Source organism: Argiope bruennichi, chromosome 2 (assembly GCF_947563725.1).
Source record: "Argiope bruennichi chromosome 2, qqArgBrue1.1, whole genome shotgun sequence".
Classification (NCBI taxonomy): Eukaryota; Metazoa; Arthropoda; class Arachnida; order Araneae; family Araneidae; genus Argiope; species Argiope bruennichi.
Genome location: NC_079152.1, coordinates 145,587,395 through 145,599,900, shown reverse-complemented (window position 1 = coordinate 145,599,900; position 12,506 = coordinate 145,587,395). Strand labels below are relative to the sequence as shown.

General features: G+C 26.7%; 1 protein-coding gene across 1 annotated transcript in view; it reads right to left on the bottom strand.

Moving 5' to 3' along the window:
- The window catches only part of LOC129962380 (uncharacterized), a 128,752-nt gene that overhangs the window by 70,356 nt on the left and 45,890 nt on the right, over nucleotides 1–12,506 (bottom strand). The window contains exon 2 of the mRNA XM_056076134.1: nucleotides 8,895–9,022. The gene's annotated coding sequence lies outside the window, so the exon portion shown is untranslated. The remainder of the gene's footprint in view (nucleotides 1–8,894; nucleotides 9,023–12,506) is intronic.

Here is a 12,506-nt window from a genome sequence, read left to right as displayed (position 1 = left end):
GGCGGAAAAGTTGGCGGTGGGGAAAATGGAAGATTTTTTTGGCGGGAAAGTTAGTTTTTAATTAATAATTGACTACCCCTAACATTTAGGGGGATGAAAAATAGATGTTGGCCGATTCTCTTAGATACCGGATAAGCACAAAAAATTTCATCAAAATCGGTCAAGCCGTTTCGGAGGAGTATGGCAACGAAAACTGTGACACGAGAATTTTATATATTATATATATATATATATATATATATATATATATATATATATATATATATATATATATATATATATATATATATATATATATATATATATATATATATATATATATATATATATATATTATGTGAAATATATCTCCTGTTTGTAAGATAAAGCTAGTCATTTTTCTCATTTTTCGAAAATGACTTTCTCGAATTGAGTTGTTTTTCTCTAAAATGATAGCAATTTTCCTATTTTCTTTCTTTCATGTTTTTGAGAATGCCTACTTTGAATAATCTTCGCTAGTTTCGTTTTTACGTTGTTTGTTTGTTTCTAGTTTATTTTGAAATACCCAAGAAGTTTAGCAAAATGTTTCTTTAAATCAATTTTTATGCTTAATTTAACTTTGTAATGTGACAGATAAATTCTGTTGAGAGGATAAAATACTATAATAAACAATTGACTTTTTTATTTGTTTCTGATTGAAACTTGAACATCGATATTGATTACCGATTTACATCGATATTGATTATTGATTTACATCGATATTGATTATCGATACAATGAAAAATTCGAATTGAACTTTTTATCAAATGGGAACAAAATTAAAGAATTCGTAGGATCAGCAAAAAATAATTAAGGTAACAAATAAATAGTTTTAGTTTTTTCTAAAGGTGAATTGGATTGTCTGCAAGATGTGCACTTGGAAGAATATAAATGCCAACTTTTTTTTTTAATTTAACGTAAATTTTAATTTAACTCATAATATTTGTATTTGGTTTAATCTATTTTAAAATAATATAAAACTTATTAAACAGTATAAAATCAAAGACTTTGTTTTCAAATCTTTAATCAAAGATTTTTCAGTTGATGAATATCTTTCTAAGCCTAATTCCAACTTGATAGCTATAATTTTAAAAGCACAATTTCATTTAAAAAATTTATATGTACTACAGTTCATCTTGGATTATAGTGGTCTAAATTCTGCTGCCAATTTCATTTCTGAGAAAGTATTTAATTTTGAAGCCTTATTTTTATAAAACGAAGATTTAATCTTAAAAGAAACGGAAATTAAAGAATACATCCTCAGATAAAGAAGCATATTTTGAAAAAAAATGCAAACTAGTGTATTTGAATGGCCAGCTGCGGCGGGTATTAACATGAGTATAAAAACTAAATTATTAAAACAAATAATAAAAATAAAATAAATAAATAAAATACGCACCCTCATAAGCGAGAACCCGCTTACTTCTACGATTACTTCGATTTCTGGACGGTAGGTTGATCTCAAAGTCAAACTAGTAATCGTGACTTTTAACGCAATGTGAAAAGGGAACTGTTTAAAAATTAGTGAGGAATTCAATACTTTTTTTAGTATTATCACTGTTCGTATATGAACAGGTAATTTTTGTAAGAGACATTAAGATATCTGTGGCAAACTTTGCCAGTGATTTTTAGTTCTAATTAAAATTCTTGATAAAAGTTATATATATATATATATATATTATTTATATCTAATTTATTGTATCTTAAAATGTTAAAAATGTTGCAAAAATTTTAGAAACACATTAATAAAATCAAAAACTTTAGAAAACTTACGTAAAACATTAGAAAAATTCTTCCCGATTTTCCAAACAACGCTTAGACATTATAATTTAACACCCACTCTCTTTCACGATCCTTAATGATGTTTTGATGAATTAAGCAATTATGGCTAAATTAATTGACTAAGAAGAATGGAATTTCAACAGAGTCTTATTGTACTAGAAAACACAAAAATTTCTTCCATTAAGCCCTAATTAAATCTAGTTGCATGCTTTTGCTTACAATTCACTTCCTAACAGAAAAAACTATGTTCAGTAATTTATATGTGCTGACAAGCTAAAATTAAAGTAAAGTGGCATAAGTTGAGTATAAAAAGTTAATTGATAACAGAAATTGGCTACGTAAGGAGTTAAATGTCGCTGATTTAACAACTTAAAATCAGAATTCATGTGTTTTCAAAAACAATTAACGAAACATCATCTTTGGAAACAAGATTTTTTTGGAAGACATAATATTAAAAATTAAACAAACCAAATTTTAAAATCTTTTCCTGCAACACTATCTTTTCAATATTTTTAATCAAATGGGCTTTTTATTTGAAATTGAAAATGTTTTTGATTATTTATTGATATTTGATTAATGAATGATTAAAATTCATTAAATTCATTTTGATATTTCTGGAATAAAATTTTGTAATTCTGAAAAAGGCATTTTCAATGTTTTATCGCTATCTTACATTAATCATTTCTTCCAATAATATAATCATACTTAAATCGATGTCAACATTCATTTTTTTCGTCCTATAATAATTAAATTTCATTTAATTTATGAATTCTGCAAAGCATATTCTTAAAAGGAAGAAAAATTCGTTTATAATATTGGAAAATTTTAACTAACTGCCTATCTTTGTTACAAATATTTTTAGTTTCTAAATGCATTAAAGAAAATAAAAACACAGAGTTAACATCCTTTAATCGTAATTCCAATATTTCCCGCCTATGCAATTTATCTTTCGAAATGAAGCGTTAAAAGCGAAGCCGTCATCGACATAAAAAAGATCGGAAATGAAAAACTATTTATCATCAAAATTAAAAGCATTTAAGTTGGACCAGACCCAAAAACTTTATCCTAGGACCAAATGAACATTTTCTTTGTTACCACACAATAAATATCAGCTCAATGACATGTTACACTAACTAAATCCTTATCAGCAACAAAAAGTATCTTGATGTTTGGAAGTGATCTGAGATGAGTATGATACGATTGCAATCACATTTATTTATAAATTTATATATATGTATTAATAAATCATTGCGAAATATTTTTTTGGAAATTTGATCATTTCAATGTTATTCTTTTATAAATCCTTCTGTATATTTTTATCCATGTATATTCATTCTGACTTTTTTTATTAATAAATGTTTAATAACTTATATAGAAACTGAAATAAACTAGTCGTTGTCCTTCGATATATAATGAATGGAGCGTTTCTTGTGTTTAATTTCGTTGTGCACTGAAAAGAACTGATAAAGTATTTTGGTAAAATATCTTTAATCTATGAATGATTGCTGAAAATTTGACTTTTATTCGCTATTTTGGCGTAAACTTCAAATAATAAAATGCATGCATTTATTTAATACTGAATATTTCAGTGTTGTGCATATGCACAAAAACGAAGGGATCAATACTCAGTTCTGCCTGTAAATAATGTATTAAAATTCAGCATGCGATTCGTTGAGTTATCGCTTTTACATACGCAAAAACAGAAAATACAGGACATTTATTAATGAATGAATATATTTGCAAGTCCAGTAAAAGAAAATAAAACAAAGTACACCTTGTTTTTCATCGGAAATCAAACAAAGCTGAAAGTTGAAATTTAACATAGATGTAACTGTTTAACATGAGCCCCTACAGAAATATGTACGATATTGAGGCGGTATGATAATTCATAACAAAGTTTTTTTCTGCATGTCTGGCGCGACACTTTTATAGATTGGAGATATGATTGTCTTAAATTCTTTAACATCAGTTGATAGGATGGAACAAACACCTGCTGTTTCATGTATCCCCTCCCCCCAGAAAAAAATAATCAAACTAAATGAATAAACGCATCTTCCTTTTCTCCTTTCAGAGCTTTTCATCAAACTTACTGAAAAAAGCACAAAAGCAGATTACACTATGAGCAGGTACACATATATATATACTATGAGTATTGTGTCATTTCAATAACTTTCGTAATTCTGGAGGGATTCGCGTTGAACACTTACGATTGTATTCAGTTTAAACTTTCAACTATTATTATTATTTTCAATGCCTAAGAATTTGGTTCTTTATTTTGTTTTTTAATAGCCCTGCAAATCTTGGATATTCATTTATGGACACCATGTAGAATAGATTTGGCCAAAATTCCATGCAGACCTCCAGTTATAACAACAAAATCATACACAAAATTCAATTACTTATCGTACAGTGTTTTTCAACTGTCGTATTGACATGCACACGGGTATACAAAGGAACTTCAAACCAATGGATTTAGTTTAAAATTTGATGTATATCTACAATTATGACATTAAGTTCTTATACCAAATTTTATCAGTGTAACAGGTTGTGTTTTTGTTAACGTTGATAGATAACCCATACTTTCCGAAAATTGCTACTTACATCATGAAAAAATCATTCGAAGTGCACTAAGAGGAAAGTTGTTTACTCAAGAAACCACCAAATTTGGCACACGGTTGATTTCTATGCAATAGATGCTCACTAACAAAGTTTTCAAAAATTTTAATTTAATATTTAGTTAATCAATATTTAAAATTTATTCTAACATTGAGAGCATACTATTGCACAAAAACTATTTTCTCTACTATGAAGTATGTTTTATAATAACACATTTTTTGTTGTTGTTGTTTTTAGTAACAAGATTCATACTCAAGCACATTGCGACTATATTAAATGCATTTTTAGTGTGCGTTTCAATTGTCGTATAATTAATTTTGAGTGAATACTGAAAATAAAATAAAGAAAAACTAATAAAGACCAAAACATATCATGCTATGATGGTTCAGATTAAAGGTACAAATCATCTTTAAATTCTGTTAAAAGTGTAGCCGATATAAATTGTTCAAAAATAAATGTATTTAATATTTTTATTAAGTTAATTCTTCTTTATTAAGTTAAATCTTTTATTAAGTTAATATGATTAAATGCAATAACTCAAACTTCAGATAAAACCTTTCCTCGAAAATAAGTAGTAACATTCTGGTACAAAAGAAAATGAAATAAAATCATGTATAGTATTTTCATTCAACATAGATGGCAATAGAAACTGGTTTTTAATGGACCACTTTTTATTCTTGTGTTTATTTCTCTCTCTTTATTATATATATATATATATATATATATATATATAATAATTTTAAAAATTTGACAAAATTTATAGAAAAGAAATCTAAACTACATCCAACTACTATAAAGTGACGATTTGTATCAATAAAGATCCATCTAATAAGTCACAAAATTAGCTAACGCCAATTTAAAAGAAAATGACAAGTTAAACGCTCTAAATTGTCTTCGCTGAAACCATAATGATAATAATTGCGTTAAGAATTTGCGATAATTGATTTAGCTGAGATGAGAAATGTTTATGACAAGAATTTCGAGACAACATATTTTGGATTAAAAAATATCTTACGTACGCATTTAAGGGGGAAATCATTCTGAAAGGAAACTTTCCTAATTTGTATTTTTATGTAAGCTTTTATTTCCCTTGAGTTTTTATGTTTGGAAAAATAAATTTTAAACCAGTTTGCTATTTTAGTTATAAAATAGAATTCTAAAATTTTGTGCAGGTGTGCGTTACGTTTCCGGTGACAAAATACTATCCTAGTATTTTAGAACTTTTTAACTATTTTTAATTTATTGATTTCAATTAAATTTTGATTACTTGTGCATTATATCATCTGGCAATCAGTTTTGTAAAAAAATTATTTTAAAATTTCGTAACATTCATAACTTTGAATTATAAAATACTAGCTGTTTTTGACAACCAGTTAGATAGCATTGTTTAATGTTGCTACAAGTTTCAATTAAATATTTTACGTAATTTGATCTTAATTATTTCCTGTAATAGTTTTCGAAAATATTATTGAAAGAATAGCTGTTCACTATTTTATAATTTAAAAACTTATATTTTATATTATTTTAGCTTAATTACCAGTTTTTTTAACTCTAATTTGATTTTTAGTTTAAAAATGCCATGAAATTTTTCTTGAATTTTTACAATTTTTAATACTTTTTTTACAATTACATATTCCGTTTTTGTATTGAAATTTAATCCAAGTTTATCGTTTCATCAAATATTTAATCGCATAATTTTCTTCCATTGCCGTAAGTTAAAAAATAAAGTTTTTGTTATGTGCAATTAAAAAATACAGTATACCATAGATGTATTTTTAAAATCACTATTATGTCGGGTCTTGTTGGAGTAATGATGGATATACGTGAGAACAATAAAAGGAACAAGGATATTGAGATAAACAAGTGTAAGGTTATTAAAATAACACGGTTTCAATTTATTATAATTTGCTTCTTAAAAATACTTTATTGAAGAAATTTTGACCAATTTAATTAAATTGCAATTAAACATTTCTAAAATTCCGGGTGAACAGCTGGTCGGCAAAGACATCTAATAAAAAATACTATAAATTAAAATACCATTTATTCTATTGCCCCTCACTGTGATTGGGATTCAAAGTAGATTAACTGCTCGATCCTGTTAAGCTAAGAAAAATGCTGATAAGAATTATCTATGCGGCAGTAGTTTTGATTTAAAATTTTTTTTTCTTTCTTTTACTGCAGTAATAAAAGAGCGTTTTTACAACCTTCTTAATATACATTTATTTACTTACTTACTTGTCAATCTGCTTTTTTCTGTTTTGTACAAATTTAGCAACCGATTTTAAATTAATCTAATAATTTGTAAAATCCTATCTAAAGACTTTAAAACTTTAAACATAGTTCAGTATGGATGACAAAGTAATATTAACTCGTTCTCTTGCTTGTTCGATTAAATTTTATCATCGAGTGTAGCTTATTGGGAAGTTAGTTTAAAATCTATAACAAAATTTCACATTTAATTTTTCTTTCATTAAAAATAATTATTAAAATAAAAATGATTAATATACCACATTTTTAAAACGAACTAAAAAGATAAAATAATTTTTCCAAGCGCCATACAGATTTATAACTCCATTCAGATTGTTTGAAAAATTCGTGATTGCGATTTTTTAAAATCAAGATATTTTACTCAAATAATTATTTCAATTTTATTTTGTTGTAGAACTTGGTTAATTCGTAGTTTACTTGCATCACATCTGTATTTCTTTTACTTCATTAAGTGATATTAACGATGATAGTTATTATTGTTAATGTAAACTTATAGCAGCTTTTCATTTAACTTAATATATTATACAAATAATTAGTTTATGAATTTAAAAATGTAGAAGCATTGTTCTAAACCAGAAAGTATTGTGAAATTTGAAGAAAAATTTCCGATCTTGGGTTTTAAATTTTCAGGATAACATGGCTGTTTGGTTGGTCCTTCGTTAGGGAACTGATCCCTATATTCGATAAATAGTAAAGTGTTTTCAAATTTAAAACACTTTTTTAAGTAAACTGTTCATTTTAGCAAAATAATTAAAATTTATAAGCTTTATGAAGCATTATTTGCTTTTTCTCTATTCACTCTTAACAGAAATTTAATTGTTATTTCAGTAGAAGTTCCTCAGACATTTCTAAAGTGAAAATGAAAAATTAAAGCAAATATTATGAAATTAAAGATATAATTGCATATTTTAGAAACAATATTATAAATTTATCAAACTCTGCTCTGATTTTCCAAAAATTACAATCTAATTTCAAACTAAGACAGTTATTTTCTACTGTCCAACAAAAATTATGATGGGCCGCTGTCGAGAGACACCTTCCTAAAATCGATCATACCAGGAAAGAAGAATAATATATTTTGTTTGTTGTTTCAGAAGCAGAGGGCGGGAACTTCTGCCTCCGGAAAGAAAAATCAATCACTGTGTTTCCAAAATCAATAACTGTAACCGCATACAATAACAACTGTTTCGATTTGGGAGGCGAAAACTAATAAAATTTCTCGATTCAGATTTTTATCTGATGGCGTGAGAGCAAAACTTTTCTTTTGAAAATATTTGTTGTTTTTCATTATTTCTGGATTGTTTTGTAATGGATTTAAGATACAGCATAATCATTAAATGTCATTTTTTTTTATAAAAAGAAATTGTTTCTTGAAACAAGAATACTTCGAATATAGTGAAAAATAAATAAATAGAATATTACATTGTTATTTAATTTAATATGTGGTTTTTAAGTTCAGATACATTAACTGGGAAGATTTAAATATAATTTAAATCACCAATATGAATAAAAACATTTATATATGCTGTACATATTATATAAGTTCGTGTACTAAAAGATCGGATTTACGATAATTTTTTTCAAATAATCTAGAGAGAAAGGTCTAGCATACAAATTTAATTTAATTTGTTTTATTATATAAATAATATTTAAAAAATAAATAATGTCTATGTCATGGTTTAAGTGCAGAAATCAGGTAATGTATAGATTATCAATGTATCTAAAGGTCAGGCCTATCCGTTAAAGTGCGGAAAATTGTTTCCTAGGTTAATATATTATTTGATTCACTAAGGTCTTAGGATTAATATGACTACGTTTTTATCTATTGGGTGTATCGAATTTGAATTTATCACTACATTATTGGGACTTAATGTGGCTTAATAAATTAAAAGTGTAGCGGTTACATAAATCTACTACCTTCTCTTTTGAGACAACAGATGGTTTTACCTTATTAACATCAAGGTATATTTCTATATTCCTTCTTGAATGTCATTATTATATTGTATTCTAAGTTAGTGTTGTGTATTTACGTGTTCGTGTTTGTTTTGTCTTGCGAAATGTGGAACTTAGAAAATAATGAAATAATTGTTCCTGAAACTCGTCTTATTTTCATCTACCTCATAATGAAGATATAAAGAGTCTCGTCCCTCAACAAATGTTAAATTCTGTATTATATAAATATTTATTTCAGGATAAAAGTTTTTACTAACCTATTAGTTTTCCACTCATTCTTCGGTCACACGGCGATGAAGATGTCGATGATCGCTTGTTTTCTCTCCAATTATTCATTTGGCAAGTTTCAAAAGTATTTTATTTTCATTCAACATTGATAAACAACCTATAAGAAAAATGAAAAATTAAATCTATCCAAACTTTTTCATATCACATTATCTTTCTTGTCATTGCATTCCTAACTTTCATTAGAGCATTATGACTAGAAAATATTGAAAAGTTAAAATTTTTAAGAAGCTTTTAGCAAAAGATAAATATTCTCTCAAAATATGGAGATTAAAATGAAGTATGGAAATTGTGAAACGTGGATACAAATTCTATCAATAAATTGAAATTTTAATCACATATTAAAAATAATTTTCGGCTTTTAAAGAGTGTTTTCTTCTTGTGATATTTATTTATTCAAAAATATATTTAACACTTCTCATTTTTAAAATTTTGTTTTGATCCTTCCCTATTGCTTATTTAAAAAATTTTCATTAGTATACTAACAAAAATGCATTAAATTTTTTTTTAACTTCAGCCCCTTAGCTTTTAAGATTTTATTCAAATATCTATTTTTTAAATAAGAAAAGCTTATTTTTTTTTTTCAATACATTAAAAAAAAGCGTGTTTTTAAAAACCTTTTTTATGACTGACATAGTTTTTAATACAATCCATAATTCATTTTCACCAACATTGTGAAATTTGAAAAATCAAATTTTTACAAATTCACTACCAGATAGCGCTTTCAGCTTGGGATCAAAAATTAATTGGACTTAACCGATTAAGGTGTAATTAAATTCTAAAAACATTAAAATTAGTTTACTATTATCAGTATTTGATTTAATATTTTCGAATATCATCAACGATTAGTGATATTAGTAACATTCGAGTGTTAATAGATTAAAATCACAAATTCGCACAAATGTAGAGAACAATTTCCTCATTCACAAACTCTCACAGAACCTCACCTAAACTTACGCAATTCGAAATGAAATCAGAGGAATTAAACAGTACTGCTTTTTATATATCAATACATTAATACAGTAGGTATTGTTATGAATTTGTAAAATTGATTTCCTACTCAATAAGTCTCCTAATAAGAAATATAATTTTAAGATACAATAACGATAGATGAATGGATGGCGTATCAATGCCATCTGGCCTTGGCGATAAAAATGTAGGAACCAGAATATTCGAGAATCTTGACGACAGCCTCATTAGGACTTGAATTCCAACGTTTGTTCCAGAATATTTGATATTCTGCGATGGAAGTTATTAAAGCAAACTCACGCAAACGAGAGGAGTCAGAAATAAGTCAACTGAATTAAACTCTAAGAGTATTTTCACAAAGTCTCTTCACTGAGTTTTTCTCTCTAGATTCAAACTCAACTCAAATGAAGTGCATAAAGTTTATTATATGATCTTTCTATCAAATTGTCAGCTTTTGGAGACAATCGATTAAAGACGAAAGTCCCAATCGTATACTTGTTTCATTATACTACGCTAAAAGCAAAACTCTCCATGTTCTAAAAATGTACAAAAAAAGTCTAATTCCTGAAAATATACATTATACATTGTCCACCTTATTTAAAGATATGAATTTTTATTCATTTAATAATATCTGTCAATCAATGTACTTAATTCATGAATAAACGTCAAAGTCTCATTATCCAATACTTCTGTATAAAAAATGACCGAGCTTCGAATTCCGAAGATTTACAATAACGTCACTCGAAGAATATGATGACCATTTCTTTAAGTCAAAGAACACAAAACCTCCCACACCTTTCTTTGAAACAAATAAAAAAATTTATTAGAAGATTGAAGGGAACGTAGGTGGATGAAAAGAAGCAATCATTTCTCGAAAAGAATTCTGAAGTTTGTGAAATAGACGACGCAATTCGTTCTGAATTGCATCTTATTTTAGACTACTCTTGCTGCACTTTATCGCACAACAGTTCAAATTAAATTCATGAACTTTCAACTCAGTGAATCCTTTCAACTAAAAGCTTTCTAAAAATGACTCAAAAGAAGCAGTGAAAATATGATAGAAATTGGGTTGCTGATGAAATGATGTCTGCGAAAGTGAGCACCTACGCATTGAATGCAGTGCTTTTATGTGCTTTTTGAACAAATTGATTTATTATCAAAATTTTCTTTTGCTTTAATTTGTGTCTTGGATAAAGGTTTTTATTATTTGTCCCCTGTTCTTTGAAAATTCTCTAGAGAAAATTTATTATTTTAATTTTTTTTCTTTCAAAACTGACGTCGTGTGTATTTTTAAATGCATTTCTTTAAAACTAATTAAGCTTCAGAATTGATTTGAAAGTTTTATTAAAACGACGTAACAGCATAAAAACACGCACAAAGGTATCCTGACAAATTCCAACAAAATATCTAGCAGAAATTAAATTTGGTTTTCTTTCTTTTTTATGTTTTATTCTATTTTTTATGTTTTTATTTGAAAGTTAAAAAAGTTAATTAGTTAATTTAACACTTGCTTTATGTTTCGGGAAAAAAGTATCATTTTAAACAGATAAACTTTAATGTAAACAGATAATATTAGCTAAGAAATGTCGAATTTTTTATTTTTTTAATTTTGAGTATGAAGCAAAATTTCAGGATGCATAATCAGAAATGTTCAGCTGATCTAAAACCAGTTATATTTATTTATTAACCGAAATATTTTTTTAAGGATTTCTACTAGTTTTTTTGGCATGTACTGCATATTGAATGAACAGTAAAAAGCGTATAAATATATTTTTTCATATATTCATGTTCTTTTTTGTCTGGGAAAATTCGAAGAAAATTTTTAAAAAATCGAGAATTTAATAAATAAATTAATTGCTGCAAAATAGAAAATCTTTGAGAATCTGATTTCAAGCAACGGGAGCGGTCTTCCCAAAGCTCTCCTATATACTCTCTCATAAAAATTTTATCCCTTTCTCCCCCATAAAATTTGGGCAACGTAGTGAAAGCCATGAAAGCTCAGATTCTCATTTTCAAAGTCTCGCATATGAAATTATAAATTTAATTAAAGAAAGTAAAGAAAGCCGGTGCTTCTGTATGCCGTTAGCGAATAATAATTGTGAAGAGCTATTTTTGACCATTTTTTCTGCGTTTCATCGCTGCCATGCATTAACACATATGCTCCAGAAGACCGAATATGTATTTTAAATGTTCTTCTTTTAAAAACTTTTTTGATTAAAATCAAAATTTGATACAAAAGTACAACTGTAGTCACAAGATACATACCAAATTTATTTTATTTAAGTAGATGCGTTTTTTCAGTTCTACATGCATGAGAAATTATAGATTTCACACATGTAGACAGCATTTTTTTAAATGACAGATGGTCAACTCTTCGATGGATTTGGTTACAATTTTATACTGATCGACCCTTTAGGTAACAAATTTTACCTATCTAGTTCTTTTCATTTTGAAGCAATCGTAGTGGTCACAAATCGCTCGTTTTTATAAAAGAGTGATATTCAAATTTTCATAAGTTTATTAGTTTTATTAGAAAAGAGTGGGACATTTTTTATTTCAAATGTTAGTATCTCAAGAATGTTTTATTAAATATAACTCACAGATAATAGGGTCTG